The 21116-nt window shown below is 38.6% G+C and overlaps 1 pseudogene; it reads right to left on the bottom strand.

The window, feature by feature from the left end:
- Window positions 1-1365: 1365 nt before the first annotated feature.
- LOC115579215 (BOLA class I histocompatibility antigen, alpha chain BL3-7-like) overlaps window positions 1366-21116 on the bottom strand; it is an 83694-nt pseudogene continuing 63943 nt past the window's right edge.

Here is a 21116-nt window from a genome sequence, read left to right as displayed (position 1 = left end):
ATGCTAAAATCAGCCGTGAAATCAACAGTTAGATTTCTTTCTCTCAGAACTGGTGAATCTTTTCTCAAACACTTCAATCCAACAACAATTCAGAATATTGTACTTATTTATTGAAAAAAGAAACAGGAACAAAAATATCAATATTAATTAGTTATCTTTCATAAACTGGCACATGGTTCACATTCTTAAACTTTCTCAGACAAATAAGAGAATAATCATCAACACATTCATGTTAACAGGAGTGAACTTCAGCAACTCAGTGACACCTGAATAACACTTCTTTAATACGTGTAGCTATAAAGTTAAAATGCCAGAACCTAAAATTATATTTTCTTAACATAGACAATATTTCATGAATAATGAAAGTATGGATTATGTTGAGAAAGAAAAGAGAGGATAAACTATACAGTGAGACTTATTTTCTTTTAAAAACAGTATTCATTATTCTATCAGATAAAAAATTATCCAGTTGCTTTAATTTAATAACAAATGCTTTGGATTTCTTTTCCTATGACAGTCTATGACGAATCCAACAGATTTACAAACATCTCAAAAGTTAAAAGCTCAATTAAAGTAAGAAATGTACATGAAACACAGAATACTGAATGGATAAAATCATGGCAGTTAAATGACCTCTGCCTGTCACTCACTTCCTGCTGCTTCATCATTCAGAGTTTTTACTTCAGATCTCGTCAGTCGTTCTACACGACTGCAATCTGTAAAAGCTTCTTTCCAAATGTTTCCCTGTTTAAACGCAGTCAGTAAGTAGTAATAAGTGCAGATGAGCTTGAGATAAAATATTAAGGCATCATGTTCTTCAAACTTCAGTGCAGCCGTACAGAGACAACATAACAGTGAGAGTGTTGACAATATTAATGACAGTTATATAATTGTAACAGTTGCATTAGAATTAAAGATATCTTTACAGAAAAGGAAAAATCCATAAAAAAATACAAAAAATAGCTAAAATTAAAAAAATAAAACCACCACACAATGTAGCTTCATTAATGGAAGTTCTGTCCTGTAAAAATGTAACAAAGTCGCAGCATTTATAAAAAAGAAACGGCTTCCTCTTATTAAAGCTCTTTCCTGAGAGTCAGTATGAGGAGAGCTCTTTGAGACACAAGATGGCTCCTCACTTTCCAGTGAACGGCTTTACAATTATTACAATCACTTGTTTAGGGTAAAAATTTAAGGACTTGCACAGAAGCAGGTAACACAGCGTGTGTCTTCTACACCGCCATAACTGGAACCTCAACAATTCTTCTTTTGACGCATGTTTGTTTACAGTTATTGGATTAGTTTCCATCTGTTTGTAGGACTTTTGTGAAGGGTGTTTATGCTACATGGAACATCACTGATGCTGGTTGCCGTTCTGCGGCAGGAGAACAACCTCTGGACTGCAGATTGTTCCAATATTGGCTGCAGAGATGAACACAAGTGTTATTCTTGACATACAGTGCATAGTTGCCACATAAATATGATTGTTAATCTACATAAATGAGTCAATCTTTTGACAAATTAACAAAAATGTCAAATAAAAAAAAACATTCCTGGAGCTCTCAGTGACTGCAGCTCCTCCTCTCTGTCTCCTCCTGCTTGTAGCTCGTAGAACACTTACCCTTGTAACTGATGTCATCTCCTGTTATAGTTAACGGGACACCGTTGATGTTGTCTACACACACAAACACACAAACACACAATACTCTTCTCATTAACATTTATTCTCTACAGAGTGCACGTTTATCACAATCAGTTTTTATCACTTTATCTTCAGACTGTTTGAGGCTCGTCAACATCACATTAAACAGTGGAACAAATCCTCCATCTGATCCAGAGTTGTTACATATTACATATACTAATACTAGGGCTACGTTTTGTAGCTGGAAATACAGTCATTATTTTGAGTTATTAAAAAAAAACAGTCTGGGGCAGAGAATCTAAACTCTACTCTGTAGTAGCCTACAAACCTACAAGCAAATCAAACTGAAACAGATTTGCATTTTTATCTTTATTTAGACATATTTATCTATTAGTGTGCAAACAAAAATTGATTTATTAAAATTCTTAGTTATTAAAAATGCGACAGATCTCGAATGACAACAAGTGCAGTTGTTGTGAACTCATGCTGCCCCATGTGTCATCAGACACGAGGCCGGCTGGAGACGAGCTCTTTGAATACATTCACTGGTTAATAATGACTACAGACGTGACAGATGGCTAATACAATCAATTATGAAAAAATAAGTCAGATTTGCAAATAAGAGGTTTCTGTCTGACTGCATCAGTACCAAACAGTAATAATATAAATTGGATAAAACACTGAATAGTAAACCTCCACTTAATGCAATGATTTATAACATGATAATAATTCATTTGTAAGATATGTAATCACATAAAAACTGTAATAATTAGTATTGATTAGTTAAATGTATATATTAAAAATCCAGTTGTGTTTCAAAATATTATTATATTTATATAATATTATATATCATATTATTCAAATGCATGTTTCATGGGTTTCTAATTTGCTCTGAGAGTGTGAAGGTAAAACCAAAGTCGAAACAGATGCTGCCAAAAGTAATCGTGACTAATCGACTAATCGATAAAATAATCAATAAATTAGTCGACCACCAAAATAATCGTTAGTTGCAGCCCTAACTAATACTACATATATCTACAATATTAATCATCAGCACAGTAACTATAGAAATGTTCAGAATTAAGACTTCTACCTTTAACAGAATCTACAGAGGAGAAATAAAACACTTACCATCGGCCAGGAAATTAATGTCATATTCGTAACCTGTAAAGAAAGACAAAGTTTAAACTCACACAAACTATTTTGATTCATTCAGATTTAACTTTGTTAAAGTCTATGTGAAGTTACTGTCCAGAGGTTCCAGCCTGAGCAGGATGAAGTCAAAGAGAAAGACGCTTACTGGAGTTGAGAGCTGAACCTATGTGGTGACTGCCTGTGAAGAAAACAGAGGAAGCAGCAGAGTGAAACAACACAAGCCTCATTCACACTTATATAATATATATATGGTGCTGTTGTTCCACCTCTCGTCTTTATTAAAGCTGCAGAGGTGGAACGGGGGACAGTTTGGTTCAGAGGTTGTAACACAGACGAGACTTCAGAGCTGACCAGAGTGTGACGGTCTGATGGTGTTCAGTTTGACAGATAAACAGATCCTTCACTCATCAAACAAAAGAGACATGTCCTGAACTTTAACTCACAAGGCAACGTTACAGGACCAAAGAACAGTAATGTGGTCGCAGGTCGCTTTTTTGGCAACTTATATGAGGAAAAAATGCTGAATATGTGGAAAAGTGGCTGTTATCTCGTCTGTCCTACGGACTGTTCTTCACATTTTCACACTGAAAACAGCGTCTGTCCCCGACAGCGAGAGTCATCAGCTCCTTCTTCTTACATGACATGGACTGACAGTTGACTTTAAGAGAAACTAAAACTACAAGCAGTTAAGAACGGGGGCTAAGCCCCCCGCGCGACTCGGACCCCGTGCACCGCAGAGCCCACGGAAGTTGGCCCCAAAGGATGACGGGCTGGGGGCAAAAGTGAAGACACAGGCCAACGTCTGAGCCGTGGTATTCGCTGTAATGGGAAGTGCAGTGGAAGTGCAAAAGCTGAATGTGGGTGATTTGGATTTGTTGTAATAAGGCACACCCACATTGACCAGTCATGACCACCTTGAAGATATGGCCTCAGGATTGGCCCTACATCATACCGACCAAACTTCGTAAAAATCGGTGTAGCCGTTCAGGAGATATAAACTTCCAATGTTTTTAGTGCCCCCTAGTGGCCAAATTTTTTTTGATAACTTTAGATCAGGTCCAGCTGAAGAGTGTACGTGCCAAGTTTCATGCAGATTGGACAAAATCCCACGGAGGAGTTTGAAAAAGTAGGTTTTGCATATGTGGCGATTCAATGAACGTAATGTGCAGTGGAAGTGGGCGTGTCCTATGTCAGAAAACCCAGCTGTATTCAGGGAACATATGGATATCATGTGTTATTTAAAATGTGAAAGTTACAGGCAAAAACACGGACTGCATCCATTATAGCGCCACCTAGTGGAGTACATGTGCAATTTTTGGTATGGAAGAACTGTGTCCTATTCTATCTGTACCATAAAAATGTCAAAGCTTTCAGCATAATAGTCTGGCTGAAATTAATGTTTGTTGATTATCTTGTAATAAGCCACGCCTTCAAGATATGGCCTCAGGATTGGCCCTACATCATATGGGCCAAATTTCGTAAAAATCGGTGTAGCTGTTCAAGAGATATAAACTTCCCATATTTTTTGTGCCCCCTAGTGGCCAAAATTCGCCAAATTCGGCTCATCCCTTTCCAGTGTCATGACAACCAAGGATCTCAAATTTGGTGTTCACAGCATTTAGTTTGACCGAGATATCAAACAGTTTACATTTTTATAGCTAGCTACAGAAATTTGTTCGTTAATACTTTGCACATTTTTTGACTGAGCAAAAATCTTTTGATAACTTTAGATCAGGTCCAGCTGAAGAGTGTACGTGCCAAGTTTCATGCAGATCGGACAAAATCCCACGGAGGAGTTTGAAAAAGTAGGTTTTCCAGTTTTTGAGATTTTGCGAAAAAACGTTCTACCGGAAGTGGGCGTGGCCAATCGCAAAGTGATTCAGCTCCATTCAGGGAATCTGGGGACACAAAGTTTTTGAATGTGCGACCTACGGTTGGGGAGTTATAGGCAAAACCGTGTTGGCCTAGGTTTTAGCGCCCCCTGGAGGCGGATATATGTAGTTTTTTGTGTCTGAGATATTCGCAGGAGTCTGGACCAACCCTCCAAATTGCACTGCCCTCCCTTGCACGGTTTAGCCTGCAGCACCACTTTTAGCCGGAGAAAAATAAAAATCTTGACAATTACAATAAAGATTCCTAGCACCGCAGGTCCTAGGAAACGCGTATAAAGTAGTTACCTTGGAATCGGTTATGTTCACCTCCTGTAAAAGAAACAGAATGTTAACACGTGTGATTGATGATGGATGAAGTGATTTAGAGTTTTGATCTCAGAGATCTTTGACTTCAGTGAACAGAATCACGTCTGTCTCTTGATAATTAACAGGACTGTTCTGCAGTGTGACCTCTGAACACCTCATCAAGTCATCATAAAATAATAACACACCTTTAAAACAACCACCACACTGAATCATCAGGTGATCTGTAATTGGTGTAAATGCACCACATTGAACACTGTAGTACAGAATCACTCATCTGGGATGTTTATTATTACATATTAATGATTTTGATGTCGACATGTTGATAAAATGTTTCTATGAAGCTGAATTCTCATAATAACTGATTTTTAAAGGGACACACAGCCGTTCATTAATCAGAGAACTTTCACTTCCACTGCACTGCTCTGTTTGTTGTCCAGAGAAGACAATGCAAATATATTTCACTTACCAATGATGCATTTCTTGTATAAGCACCACAGCACCACAGTGACCAGAACCAGGACCAGGAACCCTACAACTGCCCCACCAATGGATCCTCCTGAGCCAGAACCTGAGTTTTCTAAAACACAGAAAAAGATCTCTGTGTTAGTTCAATATTCATTCATTCATATTTCAAGTTGATTTTTGGAATGAAAATGTCGATGCTGAGGAGTAAATCTGAGATGTGAGGACATAAAATAACATGAATTGAGTTCTTTGTGCTGGTGAGAAACTTGTGAACAAACATGGATCAGACAAAGAGGATGTTAAAGTGTCTGAGAGGAAACTGTGACATGTCTGAGAAATGATCCTTCACCTTCTTCAAAAACTGACATTGGTTTAGCATCTAAAACAATGAATTCTAAACCTTTCTGTGTTATTGCCGATGGATGCTTTTAAGCTTTCGGTCGGAAACTTTTTCACTTAGTTGAAGTGCATCTGCTGAACTGTCTCCTGCTCCTTTGGTGCTGTGGAGCTGCAGGGATTCGTGCTCTTTAGCATGGAGCTTTTGGATGTGCTTGATTAAATTTGTAGTATTGTACTTTGCAGAACTACCACCAGCCCTCGAAACATTTACTTTGCAGACATTGCAAACAGCAGTCGAACTAGTTGGCAAGCGTGAAATATCTCCACACAGCCGACTCTTTGGCTCGCTCCATGTTGCTTCACGGTTAACTCAACTCTGACAGCATGCAACACACATACTGCTGACGAATGACGTAGGATGTGCTGTAGGGCTGCCCCCACATAGTCAACCAAGCACTGGTCAACCAAAAACTCATGACCGACCAAAATTTCATTGGTCGATTAGTCGCAGGAAAAAAAACCCCAAAACATCGCGGTTAGACAGTTAACAATTAATAGCCAACCATGTCGGGAAAGACGTCTAAAATATGGAATCATTTTGAAAAGAGGAAGGACAACCCCAAGAAGGTGACATGCAAACTCTGCAAGAAAAACTTCGCCTATCACTCCTCCACGACGAACATGATGTACCACCTTAAACATGTAAGTAGCCTAGCTACCTGCCCATGGCGGCCCGAACGTTTGAAAGCAGAGATAAATACATTTTGTTATTGTTGTATTGTTGTATGCGCTAGTATTAGACTATTAGTGTGTACTGGGAAAGCTAAATTATCCAGCTCACTGTGTTTTACTTATTGTGTAAATCTCTCTACAGGCGCATCCACTTCACTGCAGAGAGGACATATTTTTTTAATATATATATGTATATATATATATATATATATATATATATATATATATATATGTGTATATATGTGTATATATATGTGTATATATATGTGTGTGTATATATATATATATATATATATATATATATATATATATATATATATATATATATATATATATATATATATATATATATATATTGAATATATATATATATATACATACTTGCCAACATTGGGTTATGAAAAATAGGGAGATTTTTTCATCGGTGTATCGGTCCAAGTAACAAGGTTCCCCCCGGAAGAAAATTTGGAAAAATGACCCTTTAAATCTCACCTACTGGTGAGATTAAAAAAAAAAATAAAAATAAATCATTTTCAGAATTTCAGAATTAGAATCTAAGACATGAGACAAAATAGTGTATAAGCTGACATTGCTGCTTGAAAATATGTTAACATCCTGAGCATTAGAGAACTTTTTTATTTTCAGAAGTCAGTGGGCCACATGACATGGAAGCGATTGAGAAAAATAATCATAATTTCTGCATATTAATATTCATATCAAATAGAGGAAGCACTAAAATACAATAACAATAGGTGTCTTATTCTTCCATTTTACTGATACAATCTGCAGCTGGTTTGGAGTCACTGGGTTACATGACATGAAAGATATTGAAAAAAACAGCAATTATGTTGTATCAATATACTTATGCTAAGTAATTTAATGACGGTCCCTAAATCAGTCTCCAGTGATTCAGCGCGGCGCTGGAGGTGAGCTGATCGTCCTCCTGCTGCTGACACTGGGTGACCTCAGTAAAGTCTCAGCTGGACCCGAGTAGATATCCACAGAATATCCAAACTGAAACTAACTTCACCCCGGTTCAATGAGTCGCCTGTTGCAGCCTTTGAATAGGATGACGAGGATTTCAGTCTCTCAGCATCAACGGTGACTTGTAGAAATTATACAAATAGCAGTAATGACAATGATGATCGATTTCGAGATAACTTAGGGTGTAGCGCTTTCACTGTGTGCAACTTAATTCCCCGTTCGCTCGTGATGTTAAACCGACAAAAATCATGTCATCATCAAAATCAAACGTCATTATGTTTACCAATACCCGACCCGTGCCATGTGCAACGCATTGAGGGAGATAGGGTTAAAGATCGGGAGTCTCCCGCGTGAATCGGGAGAGTTGGCAACTATGTATATATATATTTATGTGTGTATATATATATATATATATATATATATATATATATATATATATATATATATATATATATATATATATATATATATATATATATATATATATATATACGTATATACATATATATGCGTCGATTAGTCGACTAATTGCTCTAAATGACGACCACTGGTCGACCAAGAAAATCCTTGTTCGGGGGCAGCCCTAATGTGCTGTGATGGGGGAAAAAAAAACTGGATAGGTCCGTGGATCTGTTAATTTTTCAGATCCCTGATGCAGCTACTTTGTCAGCATCAGGGCCGATAATCGATCTTAATATCGGATCGGTGCACCTCTACTAACTGGTGAATATTGTTTCTGATTACTTCCTCTGTGACAAAAACACACAGTTAGTCCAGCCTCCTCTTCTATGAAGGAAAATGTTTTAGACACAATCTCCTGGAGAAGAAGGAATTTATAAATTATATGAATTATAGATGTGAATCTGTTAGCGGGCTCTAAATAAATGGACAATGAAGGATTTCCTCGTGGTTTCCGTCTGTTTGCTGTGACTTACTGTTGATTGTGACCAATGATCAGTGGCGTATTAGTTTATAGTAAAGTCACATTGGACAGATTAGAAACCAGAAATATAAATTCTGTCTTGATGACAGAAGGCCATAGTGATTGTGTCAGTCAGGACTGTCCACCTATCACTAGTGCTGGGTATCACCAGGTACCTCGCGATACGATACCATCACGATATTTTGCCCACGATAACGATAATATCACGATACAGCGATTCTGCGATAATCGATTTATTGCAAGACATTTCATCCACGATACATCACGATATCTGTGTCACTGAAGAAATTCAGAATTTATTGACTGCACTGAATCCATTTCACAGGAATTACAAAACATTGTCAATCAATTTCACATGAATGACAGCCAAGTAAACAAAGAGTATATTGCACAGTGTCTCATCTTAACACACACACTGACTACAACTATCATTAAATATCTATATGTGTGGGTTTCAGAGCTGCTTAAACCATTTTTTAATTTTTATTTGGTTGTATACCTATGTTTGAATAAAGATAAAGCTGTCCTCCGAAGAGGGGTGGTGGGCCAAAAAAAAACAAAAAAAAAAGTTTTTTTTTTTTTACATTTTTAAATATCGATATTTGGCACCAGTGTATCGATAACGTACCTCAAGACGAAATATCGCGATATATCGTAGTATCGATATTTTGGCACACCCCTACCTATCACCACCTATTTCATCAGTTTTTTCTATATATTGATGCAGATTGTAGCTCAACAACAACATAAAATTATTTTCTGTCTAACTGGCCGTAGGATTTAGTTTAGAGGAGCTTCTGTCACCAAAAAGTGCCCAGATGTCCGGACTCTTATCTCTGGAAGCATAAATCAAACTAAATTAAACTAAAAACAAAATGGGAAACAAGTAAAAACAAGAAACAGATTCTTACCCCACTCCTTCGTCACGTTTACTCTGGATGCTTCATGAATGACTTCACAGGTGTATTTGGACTCGTCCTCCCATGAAATCTCCACACTGTCTCGTCTCTGGAACGTGTCGTCTTCATTCGGTCGAACGCCCGAGCTCTCCAGTCCATCCTCTCTATACAGTATGCGGCCGGTCTTTTTGATCCACATGATGATGTCTTGGGGGTAGAAACCTGTAGCCAGGCACGTCAAACGTATGACTGACTCGACGTTGGTGTCTCGTGCAAACACGTACACCTCAGGTGGAGCTGGAGACACAAACCGTAACTTAGTATTTGAGCAAACATACAATTCTGTTTGTACCAGGGATACAAGACTACAAACACAAACATCTATTGCTACAACAATGACTACAGACAAAAACTGACAAATATTAGACACTGCTGTGACACACACTTCCTTTTATCACTTCAGCTCTCTTTGTAAATGTAAATGTAAATGTAAATGTACTTTATTTAAACTGCCCTTTACAACAATCCTTTCGGTGTACCAAAGTGCTTTACAGCAGGTAATAACTAAAAAGAATAAATAAAAACAATTGAAAACAATAAAAACAGTGAAAGCAATCAAATACAGCAAAATCAAATCAGATAAAATAAGATAAGAATAAGATAAACTAGAACTGCAAGCAGTTATGAACGGGGGCTAAGCCCCCCTGTGCGACTCGGACCCCGTGCACCGCAGAGCCCACGGAAGTTGGCCCAAAGGATGACGGGCTCGGGGTAAAAGTGAAGACACAGGCCAACGTCTGAGGCTGAATGTGTGCCTATTTGGATTTGTTGTACTAAGCCACGCCCACATTGACCAGTCAAAACCACCTTCAAGATATGGCCTCGGGATTGGCCCTACACCATACGGACCAAATTTCGTAAAAATCAGTGTAGCCGTTCAAGAGATAAAAGATTTGGTGTTAATAGCATGTAGTTTGACCGAGATATCAAACAGTTTACATCTTTATAGGTAGCTACAGAAATTTGTTTGCTTCTAATTTGCTAATTTTTTGACAGAGCAAAAATCTTTTGATAACTTTAGATCAGGTCCAGCTGAAGAGTGTAGGTACCAAGTTTCACGCAGATCGGACAAAATCCTAAGGAGAAGTTCGAAAAAGTAGATTTTCCAGTTTTGAGATTTTGCGAAAAAACTTTCTAACTGGAAGTGGGCGTGGCCATCGCAAAGTGATTCAGCTCCATTCAGGGAATCTGGGGATACAAGGTTTTTGAATTGGCGACATACGGTTTGGGAGTTAAAGGCAAAACCATGTTGGCCTAGGTTTTAGCGCCCCCTGCAGGCAGATATATGTCGTTTTTTGTGTCTGAGATATTCGCAGGAGTCTGGACCAACCCTCCAAATTGCACCGCCCTCCCTTGATTGGTTTAGCCTGCAGCACCACTTTTAGCCGGAGGAAAATACAAATACAAATCTTTACAAGCGGCTGTGGCTCAGTGGGTAGAGCGGGTCGTCAAGTGATCGGAAGGTCATCAGTTCGAATCCCGGCTCCCCGTAGTTGCATGTCGAAGTGTCCTTGAGCAAGATACTGAACCCCAAATTGCATGGCAGCCTCCGTCATCAGTGTATGTGTGTTTGAATGGGTGAATGTGGCATGTGTTGTACAGTGCTTTGAGCTGTCGTTAGACTGGAAAAGCGCTATAAAAATGCAGACCATTTATCATTTACCAATTACAATAGGGTCCCTATTCTAGGGAACCCCTCGGGCTTAGCCCCCTAAAAATGTCATCACGCTACTGAGTATTAAAAGCCATCCTAAATAAATAGGTTTTAGCCTAGATTTGAAGAGGTCAGAAATAAGATGCATCTCGGCGGGGAGCTTATTCTAGAGCCTGGGAGCAGCAACAGAAAAGGCTCGGTCACCCCAGTGTTTATATTTTGACCTGGGCACTTCCAGCAATAGTTGATTAGTTGACCTCAGAGCTCTACCAGGATTATGGACAGTCAAAAGCTCAGATAAATACGATGGGGCGAGGCCGTTAAGAGCTTTAAAAACAAACATTAAAAGTTTAAAATCAATTCTATAAAGGACAGGAAGCCAATGAAGGGAGTTAAGAACAGGAGTGATGTGCACACGTCTGTTAGTGTTGGTTAAAAGACAGGCAGCAGCGTTTTGAATAATTTGTTTACATTAAAGATCTTTGTCCATATGTAAACAAGGAACCGGCTGCAATGGAGATTTATTGTCAGATTACATTAATTTGACTGATACTGCAGAGTTTCTTTGAGGTTATTTTAAGGGAACATTATTCAGATTTTATAATTATAATATATTATCATTATCTCTTTTTGAATGACACAGAAAAGGCCTTTAGTAATACATGCAGGCTTTTTGGAGCTGAGTCATTCTGTAACTCCAGAACTTGTTCAGCCTGCATACACTCATTCTCCAGGTAGTGCCCAGAGATGTGTTTTAAAAAATACTCTACAGATTTTGGTATTGTGTTTTATTTTATCACTTGCCGATGATCTCTGCCTCCCTCAAACACACCTCATGTATGAGTAACATACACAGTTCAAAGCATGTGAGCAACATGGCAACGTAACTGTATCATCCAGCTGAGGCCAGACAACAATCACCATCAGCTCCAGACTCTCGATCATGCTCTGTCTCTGCAGTGATGCAGGATCGATGCTTTACAGTTGATGTTCACCTTCAGGGTGAACTCCCTTTCTAGTGTTGAGCTGGTCAGGAAATAGTACCAGGGAGCTTTGCTGTCGTCTTTATTCACAGCCAAACTGCAGCCTAGATTGTACTTTATTACTGTTGCTACTACTGCGACTCCTTTCTCTTCTCCTTCCTCTCCCATTCATTCAGACTGTCTGTACGCAGCTCCCTCACTCTCTCTCGTCCACTCACACCTACGCCACTCTTACAACGATGGCAGATGCAGGAGACCCATCGACAGGACTTGAACCCTCTCCTCTTTCACTGAAGTCGCCGGTGTGGAAGTACTTTGGCTTCCCAGTGAGTTAAGAACCTGCAGCGAGAAGTGAGGGCGGCTGAAAAGATCATCGGAGTCACTCTCCCCTCCATCTCAGACATTTACACCACACGCTGTATCCGTAAAGCAACCAGCATTGTGGAAGACCCCACCCACCCCTCACATAGACTGTTCACCCCCTTCTATCTGGCAGAAGGTACCGTAGCATCGATCCGTCACTACCAGACTACAAAACAGCTTCTTGCCCCAGGCCATACGACTCCTCCACGCTCAGAGACTGAACTGATCTCCTCTGTTGCCCTTTTGTATGCTGTCGTACGTCCTGGTTTTGTATTTGTCTGATGCACTATTGCACCTCATGTAAATAACAATAATAATAACAATCATACAGTCACTTTATAAAGTATTTTTGCACTACACTAGCAGTTAAATGTAGCATTGTTGTTGTTGTTCTACGTTGTTGTTATTTCATTGCACTGTGTACTGTGTATATGGCTGGAATGACAATAAACCCCTCTTGAATCTTTAATCTTGAATCTTGAATCGTGAATCGTATGTTGACAAAGTTCCACAGTTTGCTATGAGCTGTACCATATTCTTCCACTGGCAGCACGACTAACATGGCAGGGCATCTCTGCAGGCACCGCAACAACAGATGTATCTGTTAAACCAACACCTGTAACACAAACTACTCTTCGTCTTCATTTGGTATTAAAAATCGAGAACTGAATCGAACCGTGAACTTAGAATCAAACATTTAATCGAATCGAGGATTTGGAGAATCATGACACCGCTTATAGTTACAGTCCTGTGAAAGATCATATTAGTCGTTTCTTCCCTGATGTAAACAACAGATGATCCTTCTGTGATTGTGACGGAGGAACTTTTGATCATGTTTTTACAGATTGTCTCTCGTTTGATTTACAGAGATACCTTTTTCAGAAATGCTTGAAAAAGATGTCACTCTAACAAAGAATGATATTTCACTCATCTTTAACATGTCTCCCCAGACAAAATGTACATAATTAATGTAAATTATTATTGGAGCAAAATATTACATTCACAAGATGAAGTGACTTTAAAGATTGCCCTCCTGCCATATTTTTAAAAATACTGATGTTTTGACTTCTTTTGAAAACTGAAAAAAACAGAAATTGGCAAAAACTGTTAGACTATTTAGACTTTTAGGGTTTTTTTACTGAACAGCTGAAGACAGGAAACAGGATGAGAGTGAAGAAGTGACACGCAGCAAAGGGCCTCAGGCTGGAGCTGCAGCGAGGAACACCCGCTCTACCAACTGAGCTGAACGGCGCCCCGAATATTTAGACGTTTTAAACGTACTCATTTTATTTAGCAGACCTCTAAAAGATGTTTTTTGTCTGCTGAGGCAGAAACTTGTCCATCCTAAGAACAAAACACCAAGAACCTGAAACAAGTCCAGTTAACTGTGATGCAGAACTTTGATTTACCCTGACTGGATGACTGAGAACCTTCATCAACAACATCTACTGTATATCTGAAATTCTTACATAAACCAACAAACAAAAAAATCATGATGGTCTGTAGCATGTTTTGTGAAACAAGCGTTGAATGCAATTTTAAAGATTTCACAACTTCCTGTCTTACTTTCACTTTTAATCTGACACATTAACGAGTCTAAACTGTAACTTACAACTCCTTCCTGCAACCGCTGTCCACAAAAGGACGAAACAGATGATTAACTTCATTTTCCCCTCGAACAGGACTCCTTTCTCATTTCTAATGTCAAGTTTTGTCGGACTGTTGGACGGTGATGACCTTTAGGCTGCTCTGCGTGGTGCATTCAGGGCTGCTCGTAAATTACACAACTCACGTCGCAAATAAAAGCATTCAACAGTTGATGACCGGAAAAAGTTCTACACACTGATGAATCCAGGTTTGATATTTATGGTAGTGACAGATACGCCACTAAACTAAGTCGATGGACGCTTTCAGCTCTGATGTGAATCGGCAGTTGAGCACTGGTACAAATGTTCGGTCTAAAAGTTAACCGTGACCCGTGTCAGTGAACGCACCATGACTGCAGCGCCTCTGTTTGTGGTTTGTTGTGATGAAGTTCATCATCAAGTCCGAACTGTGTGACCAACAACATCCAACTCACCTGTGTCCATCAGTGAGACAACAGGTCAACACAGGCCAGGCTGACTGCAACTCATCAAATGTACTGAAACATTTTACTTCACTGCACTGACGAGACATCTAAAGAATTATGTAGAATTATATTCCAGTTATTGAAAATAATAAGTTTACTAAAAATAAGAAGCAAAATAAGAAAAATAGTTATATTGAAATTGTACGTATAGCATTTCATTTTTAACATGTTAAGGTTAAAGATGTCTAAAAGATAATATATTAAATAATTTATTAACAGTATAATAGTTTGGAGCACTAATTAAAACTGAATTGGACTATTTCCCCACAGTGACCCCACAGAGCGCAGTGGTTTGATGATTTGATCTTTTCTGGTGAATTTATTCCTATTTTTTCCTACATATCCAGACATCCATTCAAAATAAGATAGTGTGAACATTATTAGATGATTATTGTTTATTATTATTAACACTCACACCTCTAAACACACGCTGGTTCTGATATTGTTTGATGATTTTACCTCTCTTAGCGACTTAATTCCTATTTTTTCTCTCCACAGTGATGATAAAACTCCATGAATGAAGCTGTTGCTGTGAGGACACATGAGAGCGTTAAACGACCTGACAGTTAAAACTGAAAACACTCTTGACTCACAGCGGACAGCTCAGGTTTCTCCGGCCGGATGACGGTGCTCCTGCTCCGGGTGTCTGGTGGAGCCCGCGCCGGGACTGGGAGCTCCTGGCCGGCCTCTGCTGCTGCGGCGGCCCGCTGCCTGTACCGCGGAGCGTCACCATGGTAACGCTCTCACTCAAGCTAGCAGGCGAACTGTTAGCTGTTAGCTTACCGGAGAGTTGTTAGCACCGGGAAAAACGGCGGAAACACCGGAGACAGACGCTCTCAGACGCTCCCGGTGGTTCTGCTCACACACACACACACACACACACACACACACACGCACACACACACACACACACACACACACACACACACACACGCACACACACACACACACAGTATATCTGATGGAGACGCTCCGCCGTCAAACCGCCGAGAGGATTCGAAAACGCAGCGATCTGACGCCACCTAGTGACGTCATGCCGTAATATGCGTGTGAAAACGAAAAGTCCAAAACGAGAAATAAAAAAAAACACACAAAAAATTAAGTCAGAAAATATAGATATAAAACATTTATCAATGCTTCTAATATTCAAAAACATAGTGTATACTTTATTTAAAAAGAAAATGGAATATTTAAATTCACCAATATACTCAAGTACAAGTCTGACCTATTTTCATTTTCTGCTACTTTATTCTTCCACTTCACTACATTTTAAAGGCAAATATTGTACTTTTACTCCACTTCATTGATTAAATGATTATTTAATTACAAATTGAAGACTGCAGGCTACTTCAGAGCTAAGGAAGCTAATGTCTTAATTTATTTTATCAACAGTTTGATAAAAAAAAAAAAATCTATACAAGTCGACCCCTGCTCTACAGTTTACACATACATGGAAATATATGCTAAAATCAGCCGTGAAATCAACAGTTAGATTTCTTTCTCTCAGAACTGGTGAATCTTTTCTCAAACACTTCAATCCAACAACAATACAGAATATTGTACTTTATTTATTGAAAAAAGAAACAGTAACAAACATACGTGGTTATTTTTCATAAACTGGCACATGGTTCATTCTTGAACTTTCTCAGACAAATAAGAGAATAATCATAAACACATTCATGTCAACAGGAGTGAACATCAGCAACTCACTGACACCTGAATAACACTTCTTTAACACGTGTAGCTATTAAATTTAAAATGCCAGAACCTAAAATTATATTTTCTTAACATAGGCAATATTTCATGAATATTGAAAGTATGGATTGTGTTAAGAAAGAAAAGAGAGGATAAACTATACAGTGAGACTTATTTTCTTCTTTTAAAAACACTATTCTTTATTTTATCAGATAAAAAAACATCCAATTGCTTTAATTTAATAACAAATGCTTTGGATTTCTTTTCCTATGACAGTCTATGACTAATCCAACGGATTTACAAACATCTTAAAAGTTAAAAGCTTAATTAAAGTAAAAAATGTACATGAAACACAGACTACCCAATGAATAAAATCATATATATGTATATGTGTATATATATGTGTGTGTGTGTGTGTGTGTATATGTACAGTTTTGTTTGTTTCTTTTTTTGTCTTTTTGTCTTGTCTGTCTGTTGGTTAGTCCTGCTGTATTTGTGTGTTCTTGTCGTTAACGTAGTTCAGTTGAAATGATAAAAAAAGCAAAAAAAACACATATTCACATAACTCAATAAAAAGATTTTTTTTTAAAAAGAGAAGGTCTATCCTGTAAAGATGTAACAAAGTTGCAGCATTTATAAAAAAGAAACGGCTTCCTCTTATTAAAGCTCTTTCCTGAGAGTCAGTATGAGGACAGCTCTTTGAGACACAAGATGGCTCCTCACTTTCCAGCTAACGGCTTTACAATTATTTCAATCACTTGTTTAGGGTTAAAATTTAAGGACTTGCACAGGAGCAGGTAACACAGCGTGTGTCTTCTACACCGCCATAACTGGAACCTCAACAATTCTTCTTTTGACGCATGTTTCTTTGAATTCATTGGATTAGTTTCCATCTCTTTGCAGGACTTTTGTAAAGAGCTCTTACACTAAATGGAAGCACGCCGATGCTCGTTGCCTTTCTACAGCAGGAGAGTGTCAGCCTCTGGACGGCGGTTTGTTTCAGTATTGTCTGCAGAGATGAACACAAGTGTTATTCTTGACATACAGTGCATATTAGCCACATAAATAAGTGAAGCATAAATATGATTTTTAATCTAAATCAATGAATAATTCTTTTGACAAATTAACAAAAAGGTCAAATAAAGACAACTTTCTGGGACTATCAGTGACTGCAGCTCCTCCTCTCTGTCTCCTCCTGCTGGTAGCTCGTAGAACACTTACCCTCGTCACTCGTGTTATTTCTTGTTACAGTTAACGGTACACTGTTGCTGTTTCTGTTGTTGCTGTTTCCTACACACACACAAACACAAACACACAATATTAGGAACCCATAATGTTAAAGTGGCACTCTGTAGTTTCAGAGAAGAAATTCAAAGTCAGAATTTCAATATTTACAATATTAATGAGGTAATAAAACCCTCTAAGGTCAGTTTGTTTATTCAGTCGTGAAGACGAAGACAGTTTGTTCTTTTAGTTTGTTTAAATTGCCCTTTGTTTATTTGTTTATTATTGTTGTTTATTCTAATTCTTTAACAGGTTTGTTCGAGTCCTGTTTTAGAAATTCAGTGTATTCTGACAATCCAGGTGTGAGAACTCAAGCAACACCTCAGGATCAGCTGGACAGGGAGAAGGACTGATAGCTGACTCTAAGAGAAATAAAGTAGTTACCTTGGAATCCTCTACATCCACCTCCAGTAAAAGAAACACAATGTTAACACGTGTGATTGATGATGGATGAAGTGATTTAGAGTTTTGATCTCAGAGATCTTTGACTTCAGCGAACAGAATCACGTCCGTCTCTTAATAATTAACAGGACTGTTCTGCAGTGTGACCTCTGAACACCTCATCAAGTCAATTGAGGTATCTCGATGGCAACACATTCTGATTTTTGACTTTACTTAGTGTAGATTAAATGATGACTAATTGTTTCTCCTCATGTGAGTTAAAGAGTGCAGACAGAGTGAGGCTCACAGCCCCAGGGGTCCTAAAGTAGTTTTTCAACAGGTGAAGGCTAAAGGTGAGCAGATGGCAGGCCATCATAAAGCACTAAAAACTGAGGTTGGCCCCCGCCAAATGGTGGGAGATGCCCAAACGTTTATGTTCCTATAGAGGGATGGGGAACCCATTTGGGTCATTTTGGGGACAAGACCTACAGTTGACCGCAGCCAGGTCAGATGAGTTGGGGGAGAAGAGTAGGGAAACAGGTCAACTCCTCTTTTAGGCTATTGGATAATATGCCAAAATAACCAATTAGAAGAAGTGGGTGTTTACTGGGAAAGGGGCTCTAAAGGCCGGTGCAGCGAAAGAAACTGGGGATGGCACTTGGAAAACCTCCTAAGAGCAAAGGCTGAGGTTTTGAGGGAGCAGAGGGCAGAGCATTTTGGCATTGTTTTGTCCACAGATTTGATAATATCAGAAAGCGGCCGCTTCTGACCCGGACTCAAGGCGCTAGATTCTGTTTTAATAATGATTGCTTCTTCACTCCATCCAGCCTTGACTCCGCAGACTCCTTTTATGATCAAACTACACGCCAACACTAAAGAAGAGAAGCCCAGAAACCACACCATCACAAAATAATAACACACCTTTAAAACAACGGCCACACTGAATCATCAGGTGATTTGTAAATGGTGTAAATGCACCACAATGAACACTGTAGTACAGAATCACTCATCTGGGATGTTTATTATTACATATTATATTATTACAGATTTTGACGTTAACTGATTTTTAAAAGGACACACAGCTGTTCATTAATCAGAGAACTTTCACTTCCACTCCACTGCTCTGTTTGTTGTCAAGAGAAGACAATGCAAATATATTTCACTTACTAATGATGCCTGTCCAGTATAAGACCCCCAGCACCACAGCGATTACCAGGACCAGGACCAGGACCAGGACCCCTCCGATGACTCCACCAATGATGGGTCCTACTAAGTCAGAACCTGAGTTTTCTAAAACACAGAAAAAGATCTCTGTGTTAGTTTAATATTCATTAGATCAAATTTCAAGTTGATGTTTGAAATGAAAATGTAGATGCTGAGGAGTAAATCTGAAATGTGATTAAATAAAATAACATGAATTGAGTTCTTTGTGCTGGTGAGAAACTTGTGAACAAACATGGATCAGACAAAGAGGATGTTAAAGTGTCTGAGAGGAAACTGTGACATGTCTGAGAAATGATCCTTCACCTTCTTCAAGTTCAAACTATCTTCTAACTAGTGAAGAATGTTTCTGATTATTTCTTCTGTGACAAGAACACACGATTCATCCAGCCTCCTCTTCTATGAAGGCAAATGTTTTAGACAATAATCTCCTGGAGAAGAAGGAATTCATACATTATATAAATTATTGATATGACGCTTTTAGAGGGCTCTTAATAAATGGATAATAAAGGATTTCCTCGTGGTTTCAGTCTGTTAGTTATAGCTTATTGTTGATTGCAGCCAGGGCTGGCTCTATCCCATTTCGTGCCCTAGGCCAGATTAGAAAAGAACACCATCGTACAATTGAATGACAACATCTGAACCATCTGAACCATCTGAACACTCACAACAGTTGTATTTGAACAACAACAATGAACTTTCAAGTCACTCTTTCCAGCATGATATAAATCCTTCAGTAAGGTCACACAGTGATTTACAAATAACAGCACATCAGGCAATAAACACATCTGAAGCATAAATTATGAATAACCATAGTATTGTTCAGTAATGTGACTGCAGCTGTAACATGCAATTACATAACTCACTTGCTTCAGGCTGAATCTTAGAGGTGGGTGGTGTGGTTGGTGTGGTAGCGCTGCTGCTGCTTGACGCCTGAGTTGAAGCTGTATTCAAACATAGAGTACATCCATACTGTTCAGTTTGTTCTGTCATTCTACTTCATTTAATACATTAATTAATAAGGCTTGATATAAATTAGGTACTGTACAAATCAACTTTATTTTATTTGCCTAAAATCACAATTTACTGTAATTGCTAACAAGCGTGTACCATTCAGTCACAACAACAACATCAAAAATAATGATAATAATAATCATAACAACACAACAATAATAACAACAACAACAACATAGCAGTGCATAAGAGACCACAAACAATTTGCACTTCAGAGAGTGATGTGGATGTTGCATCAGAAGGCCTCTCTCCAGCAGCTGTTAGGGCCGTCGGGAAATATGTTTTGAGCGCATGTAGACAGACATAGAGTAGATTCACTTATTATTGTACAAGCATAAACTCAATAAATAAATACAGAAGACAGAATAGGACATACAACTGCTACAGCTTGCAGCAGTTATTTGCATAAGTGGTGTGTTCAACATAACATTTATAATTACCTTATAATAAAAGATTCACTACAATTTCACAATAAACAACACAGAGTACAACCTGCACCGGTGGCACATCCAGACGGGTTGGCCTCTACTTTGATTCATGATTCATTTATCCCTCTTAGTAGCTTTCAGTGTCATTGTCTAGCCTGTTAAGCCAGCTTTGCTTTATTTCAACCTAGCTAGCAAGCTGATACAAATGAAACGTCTTCACACAAAACGGCATTTAAAAAAAAGGACATAATGTTACCTTTATATAACTGCACACCAGAGGGCTTTGACGGCCGTTTCATCTCGAAAATATCATAACATAACCTGTCTGTCACTTGACGTGACCTGACCTGACTTCTGTGACACCTATCTGACCCTCTGAGCTGCGCAGCCAACGGCCACACTTCACATGACTCAGCACCAAGTTAGAAACATGTCATTGTTTCTTTGTTTTGTTAATATTTATTATTTTCAAGACAGAACACGAAGGAAGGGACACCAATGGGCATCGAAAATTGTTAGTTTATTTTTTCTCCCTCGAGGGTGAC

Source organism: Sparus aurata, chromosome 3 (genome assembly GCF_900880675.1).
Source record: "Sparus aurata chromosome 3, fSpaAur1.1, whole genome shotgun sequence".
In the NCBI taxonomy this organism is placed as follows: Eukaryota; Metazoa; Chordata; class Actinopteri; order Spariformes; family Sparidae; genus Sparus; species Sparus aurata.
The sequence above is the reverse complement of the archived record's forward strand: the minus strand, read 5'-3'. Positions and strand labels throughout refer to the sequence as shown.